This window comes from Centruroides sculpturatus, unplaced genomic scaffold (genome assembly GCF_000671375.1).
Source record: "Centruroides sculpturatus isolate CEXI.00-Female unplaced genomic scaffold, Cexi_2.0 scaffold33, whole genome shotgun sequence".
In the NCBI taxonomy this organism is placed as follows: domain Eukaryota; kingdom Metazoa; phylum Arthropoda; class Arachnida; order Scorpiones; family Buthidae; genus Centruroides; species Centruroides sculpturatus.
This window is the reverse complement of record NW_019384325.1, coordinates 847,977-875,486: the sequence shown is the minus strand read 5'-3', so window position 1 is coordinate 875,486 and position 27,510 is coordinate 847,977. Positions and strand designations below refer to the sequence as shown.

The window sequence follows — 27,510 nt, the reverse complement described above, 5'->3', positions numbered from 1 at the left end:
GTGTGTTTTATTCAGACCTCTAATAAGACAGAAACATAAGTGCAAATCCCAGAAAGAATCTCACTTTAACTACATTGACGATTAAAAAAATGTCTACTGTCTATCCAGGGATCACGACAAAATTTTACACAAAATGGGGGGGTCAGAAATGAAAATAGTTNTGATGTAAAATTATTTTAAGTATTATTCATTAAATAAATATTTATACCCATATGCATAAATAAAACCATTGTTTCATAAAATTGTGTGTTTTATTCAGCCCTCTTAATAAGGCAGAAACATAAACACAAGTTCCAGAAGAATTTCACTTTAACTACGTTGACAATTAAAAAAAAGTATACTGTCTATCCAAGGGTTGCGACAAAATTTTACACAAAATGGGGGGGTCAGAAATGAAAATAGTTTGACACCACTGCTTTAGATCACCAGTATAAATACTAAAATATAATTTGAACATTTTAATTGCATGATGTTAAATACTAAACTAATATAAATTTGTCTCTTAATCAAAATTTTATAAGAAATAAGTTTTACTACATAGTCTGTTCATTTAATCATGTTACATGAAAGTATCTGAAAATGAAGCATTTTGTCTTCAACGTATAGCAATCATAATGTTACTTCAAAGTATATCATTAATGTAACAAACATTTGAAACAAACGATTTATTAATTGATTAGCATTATTGTTTAAATTATTCTAAACAACTAAAATATTCTTATAGTTCACTTGTTTAAGGAGGATCATTAAGGAGGTTCAATATTCATACTACTATCATAGCTTTAATGATAATCTTCCGTTATTCATAGAAATTTTAAAATGATCATTAACTAAAAGTATATTTATCAATTAAAATGATTTTGCAGATATAGATCTTATAAATAGGCCTACAGTCGACCCCCCTATAAGATATAGATACGTTCCAATTTATTAGGAATTCGATTTCTTACAAGTCGTTCCAATCACAGCCCGACACGTGTCAAGTTTACGGACTACGGCTGATTGAAAGGTTTTCTTCCATAAAATTAATCGATTCTACACTAATCCGACTCAACATTTCCAAAATACGTATATTTTTTCGTAGTTTTATAGGAATCGTAATTATAGGGACTGTAATTATAGGGGGGGGGGTCGACTGTATATACAGAGGTAAGTTACTGTATTTATTCACATATAAGACGAGGTTTTTATTCATTTTTCACTGCTTCAAAAATCCTTTATGCACGAGTGAAGGATTCTTTGCATTTTTGCAATAATTTTTGTCAACTGTGTATTTGCATTTTTTACCATATTCTCAGCCTCGTGTTTAAAAACATAATCTGGTCATTTGAATGGTTCATGTGTATTGTCAAGAGTAAAGAAGAACAGCAATAGGAAAAGCAAAGCTTTTGAATTGAATTCCAAAATCCCAAAATCACACAGGAGCCTGATATAAGTTTTAATTCATTCCCACATGAAAACAGATGATAGAATGAACAACACAAAAGAATTTTTAAAAATATTTGAATATAGAAAAAATGTAAAATTTGAATTTTTTATACTCACAATATAATAAAGCTAGATTTCCATTCACTCAATTCATCTTAGCAATTCCAATCTTATGGTCAGATAATTATCTCAAAATTCATTGTGAATATGACTTTTCAGTTAATGAGGACCTTTTAATCTGAATGTGCTTTCTAATCTAATTTTTGTCTTGATTCTTCTGTAAAAATAAATGTCAAAAATCAATCAGTAATCCTAAAACTGTCATTATATTCATAAACTCAAACAAAAGACAACTTTTCTCTTTCCAGTAGTATTTTAATGCAAATTTTCAGCCTACTTAATTTAATCCAGTGTTTCTCAACGGGGGCGATATCGCCCCATGTGGGCGTTTTTCTATGCTGAGGGGGCGATTAGTAACAATTTGTTTTTCGCCCCCCAAAATATAATCTTCTGGGCGATATAGTGAAACATTATATTAAGAATAATTAGATATTTTATTCATTATATCGTACAATAATTAAACAAAAACATTATACTAGTCACTAGTCTATTCAATGCAGTACAAATTTGGCGTTAGTCTCTGCCCGCGGCATCAGTATTTTGTAGTGAACGGGGCAATACTACGTAATAGTTTTACTGAAGGGGTGATACTACGTTGAAGGGGGCGATGATTCGTTAGAGGTTGAGAAACACTGATTTAATCCAATCTAAACATGAAATCTATAATTCCACATTTAGATTGTGAAACCAGATGAAAGCCTATCAAATAGGCTAAAAATAAAAATCCTCACCTTAAATTACTCCAGCAGGTACAATTTAATGAAACCCCAACATTTTCAATCCAGTTAATGGATGTTCATCAGTTGTTTTCATTAAATTGTGCTTGTCAGAGTACTATGCATATGTAGCTAGAACTATTTCTAAGATTATCAGCACAAAACCTTTCTCGTTTGTACTCCTGTTAATACGGCTAGAAATTAGTGAGAAAGGTTTTGTGCTGATAATCTTGTCAGAGTAATTTAAGGTGTGAATTTTTATTTATTTACAAGTTCTTCCTCAGTTTCTTGTGATTTCTTTATAAAGCCAAAAATGTTAATGTGCATTAAAATACTGCTGAAAAGAGAAAAAGTGTCTTTTTGTAAGAGTTTTTGACATATTGATCTTGTTTATTTTAATATTGTAAAGTGTAAAGCAATCAATCATTATTTTAATTAAATTATATATCTATTAACATTATATATACAACAACGTATAAATTTGCTATAATGTAAAACATCATGAATTAATAAAACTTAGCCTACTTACAATTTAGTCACAAATAAATATTTTATTTTTTAGCAGAAGTTTATAAAGTATTATTGTTAATTTTTTCACATTAAAAGTATTTTGGAATTATCATGTTTTTCAAAGTCCAAACTTCTATTCAAATCTTAACAATGATGCTTTATTTACACTGATGGTCATTAAAATTACTACACCAGGAAGGAAAGAGCAGAATCATATTTATTTTATACATACAGTATAATGAAAGGAAGACATGATCAAATTGATAGATAATCTTGAGATACAGAGCACCATCATGCTGTACCTTTCATGCAAATTTCACATTTGTTGCGTGCAGCCTTCGTGATATAGCAATTTTAATGGCCAGCAGTGTATTATCAAATTAAATTGGAGATTAAAAAAATTAATTTCAGCAAGAAAGCAAACTAAACTTTTAAGGGATCACAAGACTTCAGTTACATAGCTATTGCATATGAATGGATTTTTCTTATAATTGAATACTGAACACAAATCACTAACACATATATAGCTATAGGGATGACCAGATTTATATCTATTATAGGTAGACCTAATCAGTGGGGAGAAATACAATAATACAAATAATTATATTGTCACTTTACATTCTTATATCTCTGTACAGACAGATTACCAATTTTTAAAACTAATTTAAAGAAAAAAGATGTGTAAAATTAGGATTTGTGAGTGTATGAAATGATTGATAAAGATTTTTCTCCAAAAACCAACAGGGAGCACACATGCTCTTATGCCCTTATCCTAAATATAATTTTGTGAGTGCCCAGACCCAACAAAATTTTTTGAATAAAATTTTTGTTGATTAATAAAAAAAAATGTTAAAACTTTTCCCATGATTATTAAATGCAAAGGATATGATTGTATCTTTTGCCCCGGAGTCACTTCCTTTTCTAGGTGTTCCTTCATCAAATGTGTCACCAGGAACCTAACAAATAAATTGCTATTGGATGTAGAGATTTACTTTATCATAAAAGGGCAATAGGAGAAAGAGGGGAGGACCCTCAAATAAAAGGCAATGTCTGATGACGACAGAGAGTTCATTCCATCACCATTGTCATCAAAAGTTTTCCCTCTCTGGAATTGTACTAGAGCTCAGATACTTTACACTCATCGACTTTACCACACTTGAATACCTTACACATGTTGGATATCTCTCCCAAAGATGCTTCTGTTACCTGAACAATCTATTTATCAAGAGCCTTCCATTGATATTCTGAGTCATCAAACCAATCGGCAACAAGGAACATCCTCAGATTCTCTACAAGGTTTATAAAGATCTGCCTGCAATTCTATGTAAACTCTCTCTCAAGACTAGGACTTGCCAGGATAATTATAATAGCCTTTAAATATAATATACTAGCTTTATATAATATACAAAGGGATAGCCAATAGTTATAATATATAGCGTGATCACCAATAACTAATGTTTAACCTTTCAATTGTAATTAGCCTATTTTCAGCCATCTTATGATAAATAAATGGGCATTGTTTTTATAATAGAGTTGTAGAGTGCACTTCTTTCGCCTAATCCATCTCCATCCTGAATCTGAACACCTACACATGCAACCGCTCACACAAAACAAACAGCCATTGATGTTTCTGTCTGTCCTTAAAGACACAGTGGTGTCAATCCTGTTGACTTGGTCATTGCCAACGTGATGTCAACCCTTCAGTCTCGTGGTGTGAAACCATAAGGGGCACTTTGCACATTGTCATAATTTGAACCCAATCCACAACAGCTGGCCTGCATGTGTAATAATGATATCCCAATTCATACTACTCATGATTGTGTCTGCATGTGTTTTGAATGAGATCAAAGCTGACTCTCCTATAACCATTAGGTTTATGCCTTATGTTGATGCCACTTTGTCAAAAACCTCTTGGATATAAGATGCTCTAAAATAATTGTCGAATTTTAAATACAGACTTCAGAATCTTTCAATGCACACTGTCAGCACTTTGATATTTTAATATTTTCAAGTAAGTGAGATGGCTATGCACTGTATAGCTTTTTTATATACTGCAATGGATTAATCAAGAATGCAGTTTGAATCCAATCTGGATCTCATAATTTAACATAATTTTAGGCATCATTCTCTGTCTCTTGTTTAGGCAACTCATAGTAAGTTGGATTTCATGTGCCAAGCAATTAAGAAAGTCAACAACATAATACAATGTACAAAAATAGTATAAAATAAAATAAAAAATTTATTTCTGTATTAAAAGAAATTTCATAGCATTTAATCTGTCTTCTGGAGAACAGAATTACAATTTACAAGAGTAATTTAATGATATTATTAGAAAAATTTACTAAGTTTATTTATCAAAATAATTATTTTGCTATTATAAATGATGAAATTGGGAAACCTTCAATTACAGTGGTGCCTTGTACTTAATCCGTTCTAGGTGCACATCTGTTAAGTGAAAAGTCCATTATACGAAATGCATTTTCTCATAGAAATACATGTTAAAACATATAATTCATTCCACAGCATAAAATAACCATACTATACCATAAAATAAATGAAAATGAAGCAGTCACAATTATGCCTGGTAGTCAGATGTTGTGAGGAGGAGGTGGAGGAACACTTTCTTTACACATTCATACAGATACAGACTTTTTACACATTGCAGCAAGTCTCTTTTTATTGTTTTTTAATCGGAGTCAGATTCAGGAGAGGCTACCGGAGCTTGCAGGGTCATCTCCTTTGGCAGCTGGCTTCTTGAAAAACATGTCCAAGGTGGTCTGTTTCTCTCTCTTCTTCAACACCTGTCGGAAATGATGGACAAGGGTGTCATTGTAGAGATCATTGATCCTGTTGGCCTCAGCTGTGTTTGGATAATGAGTGTTGGTAAACTCCTGAACCTCTCCCCATTTGACAAGGAACTGTGTGTCAACTTTCACTCCTTCTGATGATGTCTTGCTTTGTTTCAATTGAAATCACCTTTCTGTTTTTTTAGAAGCCATGATTTGCACAAGACTTGAATAAATGTAAATACCCTGCACTGAGGTGATGTACATAATAAACAAGGGAGCAAGCCGAATCCCAATGAGAGCTCTGTACTTCAGATATAATAATAATACAGTAGAGCGTCGTTTATCCAAAAGTCGGTTATCTGAAAGCATTCCAGTCGGCAAATTTAAATTTTTGCTAGTGCTGTGGTGCTGCAATCTTTGGCTATATCTTGGGCTAGTCCAATATTTTTTTGGTTGGTGTGTGTGTTTTAGCTGGCAGCACTGGCACTTTTGTGTGGTGTTTTTCTGAGGATTGTATGTCCTGCTGAATCGAACGTTTTTGATACTAGATCGACTTCTAAAGTATATTTTTTTGGTTTTTATATTTTTCAATATATTTATTTTGTTTGTACAAAGTAAAAAAATAATTTTTAACGATACGATAGCCACGATTATTATTTTAAAAAGTTTTTGTTACGCTTAACATCGACGAAAATTCAACGCAAAGCGACACGCAACAGAGAAAAATTTTAACATGGGATGGGTTAATATATTTTTTTGTACATAATCAGTTATCCGAAAAATAAGTTATCCGAACAACCCCAGTCCCCAATTGATTCGGATAAACGATGCTCTACTGTATATTCTAATAATACTAATATATTATAAAAATAGCAGATTGTCATTGGCAATGGCAAAAGAGTGGAAACATCATTCGCACTTGTCTGCAGAAACTTTGTTGTTTGCCTCACGTAACTGCCAAATGGAAAGTCCGTTGTTTGCAGCCAGTCTGTTGCCCAAGTCACATAATGGCCAAACAGAAAATCCATTGTTCACAGCATCTGTTATTCGAGGCGTACGTTATATGAGGCACCACTGTATATGCATCTTTCTACTGCATTCTTCTTCTGCAGAAAAACCATGGGCTTGCACCTTGATAAGAGATAATTTTGTTCAATTTCTGAGTGTGTCTTGCTCAGAGTTTCATTCAATTTTACCCCAAGAGAGACAACTGAGTGGAATAGCAGAAATGAAACTATTTCCATATTTAGAAGGACCCAATTCAAAATATAAATGCTAGGCCTTTTCAAAATGCTGAAAGCCAAACATTAATCAAGCAAAAGGTCTTGTGTGAATGCACAGGTTTCAGGCACTGGCAGAGTAAGGATTTTTGATGCCCTATGCACAGATTGACTAGTCAGATAATGGTTGCTACAGAAACATGTAGAGTCGGTTAAATAATTCTTGAAACTTCTGTAATCCTCCATCTGTAAGTGCATAGGAATACTGGTAATTCAATAATCCAAAACATAGGATTTAATTATATTTATTTTGGTTGATTATATACATTAATAGATGCAATTCTGGCCGACTTACATCATTTCCTATATGACCTTTAAAGATCATAAAGAAAAATGGCTAAATCTATTGCAATCCACCAGGGAATTTTATGGCATTTTTGTAGGCCGATTATCCTCAAAAACTGTACTAAGGTTGATTTTCTTTACAAATATTCACTCTTTAATTGACTACTGCTTATCAATCTGGGCAATGACTGCCCCCTCTGTACTAAACAAAGTCATTAATGAAATAAACAAAGTATATTTCCTTCTGAACAAATTTTGCATCTACCATGTAGTAATAACTATGATTTTTTCGTATGAAGTTAACTTTAGGCGATGTAAAGGAAAAATTTTTTCCCCTATCGCACATCGTTTATACATTAAAACATTGGACTAACTTTTAACAATGAATATATTATTTTATATATTAACACCATACATATTATTATTGTATTTATTTATAACTTTATTTATAAATATTTTAATTATATGTTGTAATATGTAACGATCTTTGTATTCAAAATCGTTTAAGTGTTAAAAATTAGAACACAGCTATGTTCGAAAACTGTTAAAAAGATAGAACTGTTTTTTCTATTCCATGCAATTTTTCCTGATGAGGGCCTCGGAAAGATGGCCGAAAACATTTGAACATTAAAATTTTTTTGTTGTTCATCTGCTGGAATTATCGCTTAGGTGTGAAGTGGTTGTTTTAGTATATATTTCCAGTTTGTGTGCCAGTTTTTTATGTCCAAAACAACACTCTTCACATTATCACATCTTATGTAGATGAACAACATCAAACTTCCATATAGAATCAGCTACATCACTTACAAACACACACATATACTCAAATAATATACAAATGCAAAACACTCCATATTAAACAAGGCATTCTGAAGAAAGGAGATTTTGTACTCAGAAGTGGAGATAGAGTCCATGGAAAAGGGCAAGTTTTACAAATATTTAGGATTCCAACAGGCCAAATGTATAGAACATGCACAGTTAAAACAGAGATTAACACTCAAATATCAGAACAGATTAAATGAAGTACTAAAAACATACTTTAATGCAAAACATATTAGTAAAGCAATTAGTACATATATTGTCAATGTACTCACTTATTCTTTTGGAGTTATACATTGGACATGCACAGATCTTAAGCAACTCCAAAGGAAAACAACAACAACAACACTTACTAAGCGTAAACAATATCACCAAAAATCATCCATAGAAAGACTAATTCTTCCTTGTAAAGGTGGCTGTGGTGTGACTAATACAATTAATCTCCACTGCAAACAAATTCTGACACTGCAGGAGTTTTTCCACAAAATACAAGAAATACCAAGATTACATAAAATTATAACTCTAGCAGATAGTAACAACACACCTTTAAATGTACATACACTCTGAGCACCTGGACATAGATCAACACATAACACAAACAACATTAAGTAGTCATGGGCTCAACAGATATTTCATGGCAGGCATACCTATGACCTAACTTAGGACTATGTTGATAAAACTGTCAAACTACTGGCTGACTAGGGGCTGTGCATTTGGAGAGACAGAGGGATTTATTGCCATTCAAGATCAGATCATAAATCCTAGAAACTACAGAAATTGCATTTTGAAGAATACATCACTCACAAATGACTCTTGCGGAAATAACCACATTCTTCCAGAAATATTACAACATATAACTTCTGATTGCAAACTCTTAGCATACACAGTCTATTTACATCGGCATAATAAAATAGCAAATATAATAAACCAAGAACTTTGCACACAAACACAGATTATTGAATACCTAGCTACCACACTACAAATATACTCCACAGTCAATACTAGATAATAACACACACAAAATATAATATAATAGAGTCATAATCACAGTTAACAATTCATCACAATAGACCTTGCATCACTTTTATTGACAAATACAATAAGATTGCTTATATAAGACATCTCCATTCTAAACACTCATAACATAAAAATGCTCACACTGACAAAAATCAAGTACAAGCCACTTGTCCAAGAAATAGGACAAGTATGGAGGATGGACAGGATATTTATTATTAAGGTGACCAATCGTCCTCTTTTAGAGAGGACAGTCCTCTCTTGAAGTGTCCTCCTACATATCCTCCTTTTTTGATATTTGAAGACTAATCTGTAAATCTCTGTATTCGATCAATGCTGAACTGATCCGTTGTGTGTGATGTGATATGATGTGTTTGTATTTAACATGATGATTCATCAAGGCTCTGTACAGTGCGATGAGATGCAATCATGAGATGCATGCTCTTCGCACGGGAGACATTGAAAAAGAGAGAGCGCGCGCAAATGGCTTTGTTTACTTCATATCGAAACATGACATGATACCTATGCATGCAGTAGAGATTATTATAGTGTATTGTTGTTGCAATGAATAAAATGTTTTTTATTTATGATATTTTTTTCCTTTAATTTATTAGTGTCCTCCTTTTCATTATAAAAAAGTTGGTCACCTTATTATTATGCCTATTGTCCTCTCCACCAGCATCATACCATGTACTACAAAAGTCTAGAAACATTAAACCTCAATGAACATATACATGACATTACAGAAATTTGCAATATTGAACATGTCACATTGTTAGGAAATTTCTAGATGTGAAGGTTTACACCAATAACATTGAAGCTTAATGTTACACTTGTTTGGAAAGCTATGCCTTGACTTAGTCCAGCATAGCACTTGGCACCATTATCAGCTGAGCTTGACATTTGCAATATAATAATAATGATAATAAAGCTGTAAAAGCCTACACAAACAATGTATTTATACAAACATAACCAGATAGTTAAAATGATTCTTAATTAAGTATATAGTAAAAAAATATTTACTGGCCACCACAAAAATATCATATTATAAATATATTCCACAAACTATCCTAGAGAACACAATATACAAACTATATTTTGATAGAGCAATTATAACAGATAAACAATCCATCACAATAGACCAGATATTCACATTGACAAAATGCACAAAATTATCTACAGCATATCATTGATATTGCTATACTAAATACAAATAATCTACAAAATAGCTATACAGAAAAATAAGTAAACATACTGAACTCTCTCAAAAAATAAAATCCTTATGAAAAAATGAAAAAGGTCCATATCATACCAATAATCTCTGCCACAGGAGTTTTCACTCATTCATTACATAAAAACCTGAAAATAATAGACATTCATTCAAATTTATACAGATCTTTGCAATTAGCTACCATTCTGGCAACTTGTCATATTGTCAGAAAATTTCTCCAAACTGTTTAAGGTTTCACACTGGTCTCACAGGTGTGGCAGTATGCCATATATTATGTATATTGTATAAATTTTTTTTTGTATCTTATTCTAATCTTTCACTATCTCTTTGTTCTTGTATATCTTTTGTTCCTTATTCAAGAATTTTGGATCTAACCCTTCCCAGCTAGGGTGGGGCAGAAAAGACAATAGAGGGAGAAAAACCCTGAGGGAAAAACTCGCGCTAGCTAACCACTTTGGCTGGACACTTTGGCTCTTGGTCGTTTTCAGCAGATGACAAGGGATTGAGAAAGTGGTATTAGACAAATAGTGATCTAATACCACTTTCTCAATCCAAGAAGTTGTCCCTATTGCACTGTTCTCCAAGAAGTTGTCCCTATTCACTTACGAATAATGTCTTTATGACATTAGTGCAATAGGGACAACTTCTTGGAGAACATCCATCATTGTAGACACTTAAGGAGCGGTTCAGTGAAGAAAAAACTGGCTCAGATGAGAAGGATCAAATCTAAATCAAAGCATCAAAAAGGCCATTGGGTACCCTGTGTCCTAATATTTCTTTTTTCCCTCTTCTTTCTATATGTATATTCTAAAAATTTAGTTATAAACAGGTTAATATACTAGGTTAAGAACATGGCCCGTGATTGTAAAGTCTCCATACCATCACGCTTTATCATCACCAAAAAGTAGAAATTGTGACAGCACCTATTCTGCGTAAAGAAACACTGTATATATCAGTCTTACAAGTGAAAACAAAACAAGGGACTTGTCTAAGTGTTGGGACCTGTACAAAATTTTCAGAAAATTCAGACACGAAAATAAAGTTTTTTTTTCTTGTATAAACTACTTTGTGTAACTACTTTTTCTATGAATATTCACACAGGCTTGGCTCTTAGGCCCATCTGCAAGATTTGATACTGGACACAATCCAAGAATGATACACAGTAAAAATAGCAATAATAATAAATCTAGGGAGCCAGTATTAATTCATATGCCATTTTAATAGAAATGATCTACCCATACTTAGTCTGTAAATTTACACCATCCCAAACTGTCATATGCATAACCCATTGAACTAATAATTTTTAATGAACCATTTTCAATTAATCCCTAATGGTTGATATTGATCATTTTGGTTACCCTTGGAAGGTCCCCAAAGTGATCAAAAGCAAAAACATTTCTCAATAAATTTTATTGAGTCTATTGATTTTCAAAATTAAGTAGTTTTTTTTTTACGTATTTAACTTATTCTAATATATTAATGCAACGTTTTATTTTAATAAAAAAATTTTGGTGCTTAATTTAAAACAACCATAACAGTATATTTATAGGCTTATTTAGTTATAAAAATAGGGAGTTGTAAAGTGAATAGTCATAAAACAACAGATTTACTATATTTATATGTGAAACAAACAATTATTCTGACAGCCTTGTTTACTGGATATAACAGATGATTCTGCCTTAAAATAAATCTACACAAGCCTCATACATTTGCCAACAAATGTATTTAAATGTTGTTCATCATTAATCTGTTTACAATATTATCTTTCTCTATTTGTTACTTTTTATACCAATATCTAGCTTTTATTTTTGATAGAAGAACCTTTAAGTCTCTCTGCCAAAAACACTAATAAACCTTCCAAATTTTTCATATTGGAAACAGATAAACATCTTTCATTAAACATTAAACAATTTAATAAAAAATTTAAAAAATATCAGAACTTGTTACCATTCTATATCTGTTTCTACATTATTCTGAATCAAACATTTTTCTTAAATGAAAAATTATTTTTAGAAACAGCAAATAATAAAATTCTAAACAACAAAAATTTATTTATTTATCTATCTTCAATTTACTCTATGATATGTAAGAGTAAATTGAAGAAACCACATACATGTCCAAAATTTAAGGATGAACACAACTGCTAGTAGTGATGGTTAGAAAGTCACCAAGCCAGTCAATGACTTGATCACTTGATGAGCCTGTCATCATGATGCAAGTGCTGCATTGCAGTTTAAGGTGGACATATTCCATACTGACAGATCTCTCTGTCTAGAATTGGTAAGCACTTTCCATCCATTCACCACAGACACATTTATTGCTTTGATCTGTAAAATCTTATAAGTTATCTATTACCATGTTAGATGTTGAGTAATAAAGTTCTTGCCATATTTGTTGGCATTCATCTATAGCTCTCTTTATTTATGTATAAATGTTGTCCATCCTTAAATTTGTCCTTGCTTACTTAACTTTAAGCTTGCCAACTCCTGAAGAGTTGATTCTGGGAGCTTTGACATGGTTTATTCCTGGTAATATCAAAATGCTGTCACCTATTCTTTAGTCTGTTTTAATTTATAACCCAAAAGTTGATCTGCATGCTGAGAAAATGTGGGAAAAATAAACCTCAATTTAGGAATCTGAGAATTTAAAATTTTTTGCCAAACTCTGGGACTCTCACAGTGAATCTGTATAATTAAGACTTTGAACTACATACAGTAACTCACAAAAGAATTCATGAGATAAAATTTTATTTTATAAGCACTATATAACACTAAAAAATATATTTATATGTTATATACTTTCGTAATCAGAAATTACATAAAAACAAGAGTTTACTTTCTATTAAATAAAAAATGTTTATTATAATCTATACTTGACTGTACTCACAAAACTATTCATATAGAAATATTCATTCAACAGAATAACCATATAATTGATTTACATATTCAAAATTAAATATCTAATGGAATAACTCTTAGATTTAAATAACAATACAAAATTGTTCTGGTATTGAAGAAAGATATTTTTAAAAATAAATTTCCATTGAACATTTCCCATTGCATTTGTAAAATATTTTTAAGTTCTTTTTTGTTAAAAATACATTTTCTACTTTAATTCTTGAAATGAATGTCTAAATATTTTATCAGATTAAGATCTGATGATTGGGTAGCTGTAGAAAGAATAAGATAATACAGCAATTGTATTCTGGTTTTCCAAAGAGCATGTTTTCAGTCTCAGTCATGCTGGATAAGAAACTTTCTATCAAGAGCTACTGTATTTTTAGCAATTCCATCTTATTTTTGACAATTATAGTGTTGAAGTCCATTTAATCATTCAAAGATGCACACAAGAAAAAGTCTTTATAACTCTAGGAACTATAAAGTATTAAGAAAATTAAACCAAAATTCACTGTCTCTTGACTCTGAATCCTTCAATCTCTATTTCAAAAACATTCTAGTTCTAAATGAATATATTCTCTGTTGAATTCAAACCTCACATCATTTTAAAAATTTATGACACTGGGCACAACAACTATATGTAATCTTCAATTGCTATTTCCATCAATAAAAATAATATTTTCAATGCCAGATGCTTCCCAAAGAAACTGATTCTTTACTATAATTAACTGTAGATATCAGATGTGCTTTATTTCAGATTTTTTCAATGCCATTTTTCATTCTCAGAGCTAAATATGATAAATTTGTTTTCACTATGGAAAAAAAATCCACTGAAAACTCCTGTGCTAAAATATTTGATAATTTAGCACAGGAGTTTCCAACCTTTTTCTGAGAAGGGTCATATAAGCCATAAAAGACAAGTCTGCAATTAGGTTCAAAAGATGTAGTGAAAGATTAAGATATTTTTTATTTCTGAATAACAATGGACATAAAAATCTATGTAAAATTTGCAACTGCTTTTTTGAAAGAATGTCATCAAAATCAGGGATAAATTTTGTGGCATTCAATATTAAAATCCCCTCCATGATATTCAATATTTTGATTTTAAATATTTCATTTTTGAAAAGTTATGTTTGCAAGTACATAGAAGCAAAAGTACAAAATATCATCATGCAAACTTCTTAAGACTTAAACTAAAAAATAATTAGCAATTTACTTAAATGGTTTCATGGAAAATGATTTCTTGAAAGTTAACTTGCTTTCTTGTGTTTGTATGTGTATACGTATATACTGTATATATTACTTTTCTCTTTAGAAAGCTACAACAGAAAGATCATTTAGTAAGTTGAAAGTAATTAAAAACTATATGCAAAATTATAAAACCACAAAAACTAAGAGATTGTTCTGTACTAGCCTAGCTTTTAAAAATGCAACAGTTCAAAAATTAATTTAAATAAAATGCTGTCTGATTTTGTTTAATAAAAAGGCTAGAAAAGATAAAATTGGATTTTTTATTAGTTTTTTCTAATAAAGTTTAAAAATAAAAATAAATATATTCTCCAATTCTTGTTATTGTGAAACTTATCATTGGTTTGGTTGCAAGTTGATATCCTATCATCGTTCCTATTTTATTTTATTTTGGCTCAAACTGTTTGAACTTTGTACAAGATGGTGATCTAATTGCCTATCTTTAGTCCAAATTAATCTCTTATAGTTACTTTTGCAAAATCTATTAGTTTTTTAGAGAATATCATGCAACCTATTCTTAATAGCATAAAAGATATAACTTATACACAAGGATATAAATAAAACATGATTATAAAGTCAAGTTCACTTGTGATTAATGAGAAGTTGGTTTAACTTTGACAGCCATTAAAATTTAATGACAAAAACCAGACTTTTGTCATTACTTAAAGAATTTAGAGTTGTTTTTATTATTAAAATTTAAATACTATAATTGCTTATTTTACTCTGTATTTATGTATTCTCATGAAATGTAAAATACACTATAGTTATTATAAAAATACAACTTTCATTTTCAATTTAGAAAATAAAAGTTGTATTGGTAGACCCAAACAAATTTTTGTAGGTGCTTTAACCACTGTATACCCATCTCTTCTTCCAGATAAATTTCTATTTTTCCAAATAAAGCATAATTATAAGTTTTACACTTTGCCTAACCCAAAAATGAATGTGATTGATAGGTATACACATGTTAGGGACTGTATGTTAATTACATTACAGTTTTTGAGCCACTTTTGACCTCCTACCTTTCTGTTAAGCTTGCCAATTCCTAAAGATTTGATTCCAAGAATAAAAAAATTTTGGAAGCACTTTCAATTCTCAGCAACATTAAGTTAAAATGCTGTTGCCTATAATTTAGTCCATTTTAATACATACTCCGAAGGTTTATTGTCTTGTCAAGTAAATATGTAAGGAATAAGCCTCAATTTGGAAGTAAGAGAATTTAAAAATTGCTGCCAAATTTAGAGAGTCTCCTAGAGAATCTGGAAGACTTGGCAACCCTACTTCCTGTTATATACAGTACAATGGCAAATCCTTTCTCCTGACACTGAAGAAATGCTTTTTTAATTTTCTGAAAACATTTTCTGATCTTTCATCTAAATGACTATTAAATTAAGTAGGGCTATAAGAAAAAAAAAATGTAAATGCTACTAATACCACTAGACCTCTTCCCTCCTCAACATATAAAATAATGTACTTTATACAACTTCCTCCCCTTAAACTATAGACATAATTAATGCCTAGCATTAATTAATTATGTCCATAGTATGTATAATATTATAACACAATTATCTGGTATTGTGTTATAATATTATAAACAACAGCAATACTAAGTATATAACATACAAACTTCAAACAGAAAAGCAAGACCAAAAACAAAAGAAACTAGTCACATGGTAGTCAAAATGACTGCATAGGCTGCATAATAGTCAAATAGGCCATAGATAAAATGAAAGAGACCTGAATCAAACAAATCAATAATGGACAAAATGATAAAATAAACACATTTTTTATTTGAAAGGGAGCAGCTAGACAGATCTGGCCATTATGGATAAAGGGGAGATGCACTGCACTAAACTAAAACATGAAACATCATTTTGACTGACTTGTGTAACCTCAAGAAAAATTTGGTTTGTTTTATGATGCTAAAAATATATTAAAAATCAGCTATTAGCATTAAATGTTTTGTTTGATGCAAGAATAATTTATTAGTTATTATATTGTAATTAATAATTATACAAAACACACTCAATTGTTTAAAACAAAAAACGAATTTGACATATTTATGACTAATGAAAGACAATAGGTTCACTTAATTCATTAATCCTAAAAATCTACATTGTACATTTAATATAGGCCTATGATGAAGTCAAGAATCTTCAGCATTAGTCATCATGTTCATCATTTGTTCAGCATGCTCAACAAAATTTTAATTTGTTGATTATATTACTGATTCTCTAATAAACTTTTATTAGGAAGAGAAAGAATTGATAAAAATATAATGTTACATGCATCACAATTTGTTTTCAGTAAGCAAGATGATATTGTTATCAGGAAACTTAATTTAATAAACAAGAGAAAACAAGAGTTATCTTTATGCCAAACTACATTTCTTCTTACATGTAAGTCATATATAATGCATGAATTAGTAATCAGTATTACTAATATATTATAAAAATATTGCTTTAAAGATGAAGATCCTGAAAAATTCAAAACAAATAATTTAACAGTGAAATAGTAAGAAAACTTGACCAAAATATGTTTATTGGAGCTGAAACTATAAATCAGATATACTGAGTGCTATTATATTTATAATATTCGTCTTTAGGAGTTTACTGAATATATTTTTTTATATAAAAGATACATTATACTGTAAAATTTTTAAACTATGATTTAGAAAAATTCATTTCAAGATAATTAAAGCAACATGTCAACTGAAAAAAAAAAAAAAAAGAAAAAGAAATTATACAGAATGCAATAATTTGTGATTTGTCAGATATATTACTGATAGATACTATAATGAGAAAGAAATACATCCAAACAGAAAAAAAACATTTTGCTTAAAACTGAAATTAAATTGCTTTTAAAATACATTACAGCAATAGAAACAATATAAGTGAAACTATTATTACAAGGTATAGAATGATGATAAAGTACTGTACCTATATATACTGGTTAGAAATGATCTCTTTTCCTCTTTTTTATCTCCCACACACCTAATTTTTCCTGTATTTTTCTAGAATTCAACATTTATGATTGGAAATTATTAAAACTGTCTTTGGTAACTGTTTCAAGGTCTTCAATTATTGTAAAATTATGAAAAACATTTCTTGACTATGTTCAAAAGCAAATCATCACATGTTAAAGCCTGAATTTTGAAGAGAAACTTTTCAAGATATTCCCTAATTAGTTGCTAAGGGCATAATCTCATGTGTAATGTCTTTGTATTCGCTCAGTATATTATTTTAAGCTTAAACTTCTTCATTCATTTGTATATTTTAACTCATTTGGGAAATTTATTGATATGAGATTCATGAATAAAAAAAATGATTTATTTCTCTTAAGGAACTCATTTATTTATTGTATTAAATATTATCTTTATATTTCTACAATAAAAATGAAAGTTATGAATGTTAAATCATTGCATATTTTACTAATTGCCACTATACTGCTAATTATTTCAATATACAGCAAGATATATAAAATAATTGTATCATTTTAAACTTATATTAGAAACTGTGGACTAAGTTATAATGTTTTAAGCTCGTTATCTTTGCGCACCTCATCTTTTAGTTGATTACCTTCAATATTTAGCAGCATTGTTGCTTATATTGATTAAATAGGTATCAAATTTATCAATTTTTTAGTGTTAAATTTGCAACTTCAGAGTAATTTTCTGAAAAAAATAACAACATAAGAGGTAATATTTTTGATAATTAAAAATAAAATACCAAACTTAAATGCCAATCAATGAAAGGATGATTTGAATAAACCAACTTTTATGCTAAATAATCAGTATGAAAAGTTAATTAATTTTAATTGTAATCACTTTTAAAATAATTACACGCACTTTAATTTCCAATTAAGTTTCATAAATAAGAAAAACAAATCCATGTGAATGGAGAGAGAGAGAGAAAAAGTAATATTTATCTTTTAAATAAATTGATAATAAAATAAACAAATGAAACGAAAATTAACTTATATAGAATTTCCTGTTAAGAAGGAAATTATATTAGAAACAAACGGATGAATCTTTTTATATATCAACATTTTTGAATTTAATTCAGATGAAAATGAAAAGTGAAGAAAGTTGTCCTTTTCAAATCACACACCAGAATCGACTTCCACATTTGTTTTCCAACTTTAAAATCTAATTTTAAAGCTGGAAATTAAATTAAAACTAATCAGAAACATATTATATTCATTGGAAATAATGATTTCTAACTTATAAATGATTAATGTTGATGTTAAGAAAAAAAGAACAGAGAGAGGAGAGAGCAGATGCCACTTGTTATTACCTTATCCACTTCCATTCATAGATTATGCATGAACATATTTGTTTATATAAACACGAACAAACTATATATAAGAAAAAAACTTATAAACAAAGTTCTGAAAAAACACTTTAAGTCGAAAACAACTTCGTCGAAGTTAAAATCCGACAATCGAACTTTGCTTCCATCATCCAATGGAATTAGTCCTGACAAGCGACTAGTTCATTCCTAGACAAGTTGCAGGGGGTGAGTAAAGTCAAGATGCGCAACACTTCACTAGGAAAATCCTGAGGATAAAATTTAAAAGAAAGAAAAAGAGGAATAATCTACAAAAACCGTAGATTTTTTTTTCTGTAAAGCAGAATCTTTAAAGTAAGGTGTAAAAAACGTAATTATTTATTGCCGATTTTCATCTCTACACGCTGTTTTCTTTGAGAAACAGCAGGTCGTTCTGTTCAATAAACGGCATAAGTAGATAGAATAATAAAGAAATGTTAAAATAACGGCTTTCCTGGTCTTTATCTTAACGTTACGGGACACAGAAATCGAATAATCGCATGAATAAAAGCGAAAATAATCGATTTCTACACATGAAGTATTGTATAAATCGAAAAAAAAATTGTTCGATTTCCTCCGTTTAAAGTATTATAGAAATTGAATAATTATTAAACGAGATCGATTGTTACGTGTAAAATATTCTAGAAAACGTCGTTTTTCTTGAATGGAAAGCGGAAGAATATTTCATATTTTTGCCAAAATATACTAGAAACGATAGTTTCGTTGCAGATAAAAAAATAACAAAACAAAACTAAAATATTCGATTTTTTTGACGAAGCCAGCTTAGAAAATGCTAGACGTGTACAGCTCAGTTATAAACATCATTCTGTAAGGATTTCTTTGTTTGTAGCTTGCTTTGCTGTTGTTCATAAAAGCATCAGTTATCTTATATGAGAAAAGGTGGATTTTTATACTATAAAATTATTAAATTATTATTATTTTCCTTTTCAAAATAAATAATATTTCCCACTATTTAAGGCTAAATACATAAATTATGTATTTAAAAACACATTTTATTATTTAGAAAAATTAATATTAATAATATCAAAAGAGGAGAGTGTATATGAATTTAGAAAAAAGGAAAGAAGAGAGAAAAACAACATCCTGTTCCAATAATTTCGGAAACTTTGCCAAATTCTTTACAAAGGTTTTAATACTAAAAGAAAAAAATAATAAAAAAAATCTACATTTCTTCTGTTAATTTTCTGTAAAATCTGAATTAAACTTTGAGCATGAAAGAATCTTTAGTTCGCCTGATGGAATATTCACTGAGGCCTAACAGGGTACGATGACCTAGGTTATTGAGATACTGTACAGTAATCACACGTACAGACAGACACACACACACACACACACACGCTGATTGACGTCACAGTCCGATAACAATGAACGTCATGTGACGTAACGAAATTTCCTGCTGGACAATCAATTTACATATCGTAATTAGTAGATATGATTTATCGGGTGTTACAAAGCCGTGACGTTTACACGGCGGATACACGTCACAAGTCACATGATACCCGAGGCACCCGTCACGTGGCATAATTGAAACTAGGACGTTAGAAACTCGATAGCTTCATTGTGACTATACAAATGTTCGAACTTTTAAATAAAATTTTATAGTCGATAAAATCATCATCATTGATCCGAAATCTTGAAAATGGCGTTATATAATGTGACATTTTCTTCAGTTAAGCACGTATTTATTATGGTAAAATTATAAATTTTATGGATAAAGAGAGAAGAAAAACACTCCTTACTTTCTAAAAATCATATTTTAAAAATTTATACAAAGTTATTATTTTTAGAAAGAGAAATAAATTGATAAATAAATTGATAACCGTTTGCCCCTTTGACTCGGCTTCACTGTCATATAGATATTCATGCAACAAAGCCCACTTTACAGACGTAGACATTTTTGTCTATTTAAAAAAAATCCGACCTACTTCTTCACAACTATGAACAATATATTAATTTACATAATTTAAAGCATTCAAATTAAGATATATAATATAAATATTTTCAAAATATATACCAAAAATGTAGCAATGAAACTTTGCCTCTTTTCCTTGTTATCCCCTTTAAAAGAAAGACTGTAAAAAGGTAAATTCTTATATAGTTTGAAAGGAGAAATGATAAGTAAAATAGGTGTCTGGCATTCTTCCAGTTTGAGAGAGGAGAGGAAGGAGAACAGTCTGGTAAATCCATCCAATCACCATTCAGGTATACACAGTATATCGGTTTCTTGTCTTCTCAAGGACGACTTCCTCATGGAAGATTAACCCTGTAACGTTCTTAAAAACTTTCTATCCGCTGCTAAAATAACTCATTTTACTCATCACCACATAAGAAACTCATCGATTTAATTATTTTTTAAGTCATTTACATTAAAATTGACCCATTAAAGATTAATCCCGTGACGTTCTTAACAACCTTTCATCCCTATCTAAATTAACTCGTTTTAATCGTTATCGTATACGAAGATCATCGATTTAATTAATATTTTTATATATTTATACCGTAATATACACCAAATAACGAGCGGGAAAGTCTATAATACGTGTTAAATTTACTAAAATTAAAAAAACACACTAAAAAAACAAAAAAAAACTAGAATTATCCGAAAGTAGGTAAACTACTTTTTTCTTCAAGGCAACTGGTTCCATTCTTTGATGCATTTAAATTATGTAAAAATATAATATTTTTAATTAAGAAATGATTTATTTTATATATAAATATATATATATATTGTATTTTAATGTGTATACGATATATTTTATAAGTCGATTTATTATTTCTTTTTTATATTTTCTCGCTTGAGAAGATAAATCCAGAAAATAAGAATTCGCAGATAGTGATCGATAAATCATCGTCTTTATACGAAGTTTACGCTTCTTTATTTACTCAATGTTAAGATATTATGATACACAGTAGATTTTATGCTATATTTTCTAGAAATTTAACAAGAAAACATCAATAAATACATTTAAATTTAACAAAAAATCGAAAAGGAGAGAGAGGGAGAAATAATGACAAGGATGATGAGTCAGCATCACTTTTACTCACTTCAGCACTCGTCCAGATTTTATGTGCAATTACACGTTTTATTATTATTATTTTTTTAATTCTAGATTTAATCAGCTTAATAAATCAATTTAAAATAAATTTTTAAGACGAAAAATTTCTTAAAAATTCGGTATTATTTTTATTATTTTTTTAAACTTAAAATTCTCACTTCTTTACATTTTTATAATAAATAAACATTAAATATTAGGCATAAATGATTAAAAAAATTTTTTTCATACGGAACTTCTAATCAATTTATCTTCTATTTTATTATTTTTTTTTTATTTATTTTTTTATCTGTCAAAAGAAAAGGCAAACCGACGTCAAACCAATCAGACCAAGTAGTTTACCTGACGTCACAGCGAACTTCTCACCACCAACTGATCAACAACTGAAGCAAGAATGACGAACGACAGACTAACAAACGTACCGATCACGTTTTAATGTTAAAGTAATTACGAAACTTATCCTATATTTTTCTACGAGATTTGCAATGCATTGGAAATTCTTTGCTCACCTGTATCGATTTCTAACCCGTACAGTTAGAGATCAGATAGTTCTTTCTTCGTACTTCTCACTGCACGGCATCGACTACGTCACGTGACCTGCGATGGAAATAGTTCGGAGTCAAGATACGGACGGGTCGATTGAGCTAAGGGGGAGGAGAAACGAAAGAGAAAGAGAGATAGACTTATGAGAAGCATCTTAAGGGGATAATAGAAGCAACCACTTTCAATAGCGATACAATTTGCTAGACGAGAAAGCACTCGGAAAGAAAGTACAAGAAGGACGAATTAAATCTCCATTCTTCTCGATTACGCTTTAGATTACTCGATAATTAAGGAAATTACATTAAAATTTTCGAAATTTGCAGAAGAAGTTAAAGCATTCTCGCTATTAAATCGAGGTAGAAAGGTGTAAATTAATTCACCTTTCTATCTCGATTTACTGTACTACTTACGCTTGTACTTTGTAGCTATGGAGTAGGGCCTCAAGATAAAAGTCGGGGAGAAAAACAAAACAAGAATGAAAGTAAAAAAAAAAAAAAAAACTGTTTATTTGTTAAAATTACGCAATGTTGTTTTCTATTCCAGTTTCCAAATGGGAAAAACAGAAAATTGACGTAAAAACAAGACTTTTTTCTACGCACAGAAATTAAATTCTTCACTCCTTAAAGGCATAATCTTATATATAAAAGTATACTGCACATTAATTTTATTATCAACTTTCAAGTATATGATGTACTGTATAATTAATGAAGATATAAAACGAGTTTGTATTAATTAACTAAATAAATATAAAAATGATATGTATGTAAATAAGATAAAGAAGAAGAAAATTGGGAAAATAGTATCGAATATAATGTACTGGTTCCCAAAATGACTAAAATTACTTGCAGTCATTGACCTTGTCAGAGTATTTTGAAGCAAAGGAGAGTGAAAGAGAAAGCGAGATTTAGCATATCCTGGGGTCATTCTATACAAAATCTTTGTTTAAAAATTTATATTTAGGTTATGTGAGTGATTAATTTGCATAAATTCAATGTATAAATTGTCAGAAAATGGTTAAATAATTTGAAAATTATTACATGTAAGTGATAGAAAAAATCAAATTTTTATAATACATCTTGTATGATATCATTTTATTTAATTTCTGAATTTTTATTGATAGAAAGTGCAACGTTATGTCTATATAATGATTTTTTATTAAAAAACTTACAATTTTAATAAAATTAAATATTTTTTTTAGCTTATAAACTTTCTATAAGTCTTCATTTTAATAATTAAATGCTAAAAAATTAAGTTTAATGAGTACTTATAAGCTTAAAAATATTTAATTTTATATTAAAATTGTAAGTTGTTTTTAATTTAAAAATATTATAGACATAATATTTCATTTTCATTAATAAAAATGAAAAAAATCATATAAAATTATACATATATAGGAACTAATTTGAATAAAGAAAAACATTTTATAATTACTTTTNAGTGTTGCGTTGCCATAACTAACTGACTAAACAAACAAACTAAAATTTTAGAATTAAAGTATAAAATTATAATATTTTGGCAATCTTTTTTATCTATTCTAAAAATAAAATTTTAATTCAGTAATTATATTTTATGAAATTTCTTCTGTAAGATCTATGTTAAAAGTATTGTGCGAATTTTATGCAATGCATTTTTTTCAAAGATAATTTATAATTTCATTTAAATGTCGCGATTTTAATAGAATATATATAAGTTTTTTGTGTGCTTATTCCTTATTCATTTAAACACTATTTTCATGAATGATTATCTCTAATCATCATCAACTTCTGAGGGATCATCTCCCTCAAATGGTCCCTCAGGAATCTTCAGGAGTAATCTTGAAGAACCTCATAGTTTCTCTGATATAAGATCAATGACTAATTTTTTTGGGTAAACAGTTCTGTGTTTGAATCATTTGTCTATTGTGATTGGTTGGGGTATTTACCAATCGTATTTAAAAAAAAGAATTGGAAAACGCTTAGATAATGCTTTTATATTCATATTTAAAAACTTTGAATTATGTCCTCAAATCTTGCAACTCAAATTTCATAAGCTCCTAATGAAAACAGAAGGATGAGACTTTGAGACCGATAACAATGCATTTTAATTACGTTTTAGTAGTGATTCTGTCCACTATTCTCTGCAGTCTGAAACTTGATAAACATTACCAAATGCAGAATTTAATTATGTGTGTGTGTAAATACATTGTAAGAATTATATGGCGGAGGGTGTAATCGGTCCACCATTTCCACCTGAGAAAAATCATCAATAAAAGTGTTTTGATAAATTTTAATTACAGTTAAATCCAGTGCTTTGTGTCGCAAATTTCTGAAATTTTGCAGAGAGGTTTGTGTATTAGAGTGATTGATGCTATCAAATTTTGGTGATAAAAGGTCAACTGGGTAGGGAGATAGAGAGTGTGGTGTGTACCTCTAATAGAGTCGGACTTAATGACGATTTTACTGGTTGTTAGCATTTATAATTTTTTATAAAATTCATCTCTATGCTCAAAATTAAGCTTTCTGCTGTTTTATAATAGTTAAAAATATAAAAAGTTTTTAAATATAAAATATAACAACAGATGGCACCACCAAAATTTTAAATACCAGGAAAGTTGAGCAATTCGTTGTTGGTTTATTTTAAATTGGAAGCCCAATATATTTATTGTAAACTAATTTTCTTTTAAGTTAATTGGATTTTATACATTATATTAGGAATGTATACAGATTTTTAGGGTTGAAAGGATAGTAGGAATCTAAATATAAACCATACAGGTCTTAATCGGAAGAATAATGCATGCGCCATTTTGATGCACAGTAATTTAAAACACTGTTAACACATAACTAAAGTTATTACGGTAAAAGAAAATTAGCAATTGTAATAAATAATAAAAAATGACGACCGAACACACTGCCATTTCCCTTACAATCGAATTAATTAATTTAAAATTGCAAATTGTATTGTATTGAGATACTTGATTTAGTTGATACCAGTTAAGAGCTAATTATTCAATTATAGCCTAAATTTTATATTAAAAAACTAAAGCGAATATTATATTCAAATTTCAGTCCCGATCATCGTTAACAATTAAATTAAACGCGATAGATTTTACGCCATAAAACAAGATTTACTGTTATCCGAACAAAACGAAAGACGGTTAGATTTACTTTATGTAGCCAACATGGCCGGACTTCCGACTGTTGGTGGTCCAGACGGAGTCTTTCCGGAGTGAAACCGGCCTTGTGCCAAACGTCGCTAGTCATTGATTCACGGTAGTTATTGAACAAAAGAAATTTAAAAAAGGGGGAAAGTCTACTAAAAATGTAGCTAATCTAACGGAAACGAAACGAACCTAACCGAAGCGCGCCATTTTGGATTCCTAAGGTAAATTTAACCCGAAGGACATAGCTGGAAATCTGAAAATGAAAGAAATTAGAGGACAACTTACTAAATCCTTTATCGAATTGTATAAATGAAAATCTGCGGTTCAAATGACGATTTTCGACTATTAAAGTCCAAAGATCTTTGCAGTGAAATGAAAACGTTCTTCTGTTTCTTACTTCCTCAAGAGAGTAAGCCCAACTAACGTGCCTAACCCCTTTATAACCCCACGTTTCTACAGCGAACACAATGAAACTGGTTTCTAATTGGCCAACACTGCTCGTGACGTCATTTCGCTACACTCGCTGCATAAAGAAACGCGGGGTAATGCACAACTGCCCCAGGCAACTACTCTACTGATTGCCTTACTTACTCTCCCACTGTGCAAGAACGTTACGCCCAAGACTCAAAGCAATTAAGGAAAGTATCAGAAAGAAGAAACAAAGAAAACGTTCTTAAACCCTACGGCGTCGCCACAGTTTCCGAGAAAACGTTTCCAATCCTTTGTTTTAACAGGACGTGCGTAAGTCACATGACTGTTGAGCCCTGTGACTTCATCGATTTCCAATAGTTCTTAGGGGTAGACTGCAGAGTCCGGTCGAGTGACCGTGGTGACTACCGGAAAAAATTTTTCATTTTTAAGATGGCAGCCACCGTAGAAGAGACCGAATTTCTTCATTTTATATACAGTATGAAGATCTTAGATTCGTTTTAAGTGTGGATAAAGAGATCGCAGTTCTTAATGTACTGTATTTACTTCAAACTGTACACCGCTTCGGTCTAAAGAAACTTTTTAAAAAAAACATCAGCATAGCGTGGTATAACTTCTTTTACAAATCCTATCTTAGTACACTTTGCACCTTTGTTTTTTCCTTCTTCTATTACTTCTATTTACGTACTATAAACATAGAAAAAAAATCGGTCAGCCCATTGATGGAGGTGAGAACCCGCGACTAATTGCCATTGTTTAGTGGTTAATTAAAATAACGAAAACGATTTACTAAGAATTCATACACAGACGTTATTTTTGACAAAGCTTCAAAGTTCGGAAATATTGACAAAAACTAAAATAATTTTCATGTTTTTTTACCAAGGAATAAAGCAATTCAGACTGTTTATTTATTAAAATAACCAGTACAAAAATTTTGTTCAGATCATTGCTAATTTTGTAAAATATTACGAAAGACTTCATAATTGAGTACTCGCCATTTTAATTTTTCTAGCATTTTTATTCATATCCTTGTAAATAAATAAAGTAAATTCACAATTCACTCATCAGACCTTTCCTAGAACCCTATACATATTGTGCGATTATTTTCATATTTTAACGTATATTGGATTAATTAAAATTAATATTTTATTATAACTGTATTATGTATCTTATTACAAATTTCTATACTACACGTGAAAAAAAACGATAAGATTGCTATTGTATATTCGAATATTAATTCGTATATGCATATTGAAAATATTTGAACGGTGTAAAGCAGTCAGATTATAGGCATTTGTACTGTACATGAGCACCAACCTCAGGCGGTTTAGTTGGTGGCTGCTACACACCAAAACGCTTCCAATTCTATCCAGGACCGGTTCTGGGCTGTTAGCCGCCTTCCTGCTAGATATTTGGCCGCCCTCGCCCCATTATGTGAATCGCGAGTAGATTTATAACTTAACCCAACCGATAGGTGTTTACTGGTATGTTTTTATGATAGTTCTGTATAGTTTACAGGAGTTTAAAAAAAAAATTTCATTAAAATATTTGATATATTTATTCAGCTCTCCCATTTAGTATTACTTACAGATTGTCCCATCTATAAGGAGATGCAGAAAAAAACGTGTAAAATGTTAAAAAATTAACTGTTACTTTGGCA

General features: G+C 30.0%; 1 protein-coding gene across 4 annotated transcripts in view; it reads right to left on the bottom strand.

The window, feature by feature from the left end:
- Positions 1-22,398, bottom strand: part of LOC111627232 (zinc finger protein 850-like) — a 39,641-nt gene extending 17,243 nt beyond the window's left edge. The window contains exons 1-2 of one of the 4 annotated variants that reach the window (XM_023370813.1): positions 22,249-22,398; positions 1,546-1,705 (exon numbers count right to left, since the gene is read on the bottom strand). The gene's annotated coding sequence lies outside the window, so the exon portion shown is untranslated. Of the gene's footprint in view, positions 1-1,545; positions 1,706-17,276; positions 18,019-18,632; positions 19,327-20,700; positions 21,035-22,248 lie in introns of those variants that run through there. The other 3 variants (XM_023370827.1, XM_023370805.1, XM_023370820.1) reach the window with 3 other exon arrangements.
- Between the last annotated feature and the right edge of the window lie 5,112 nt (positions 22,399-27,510).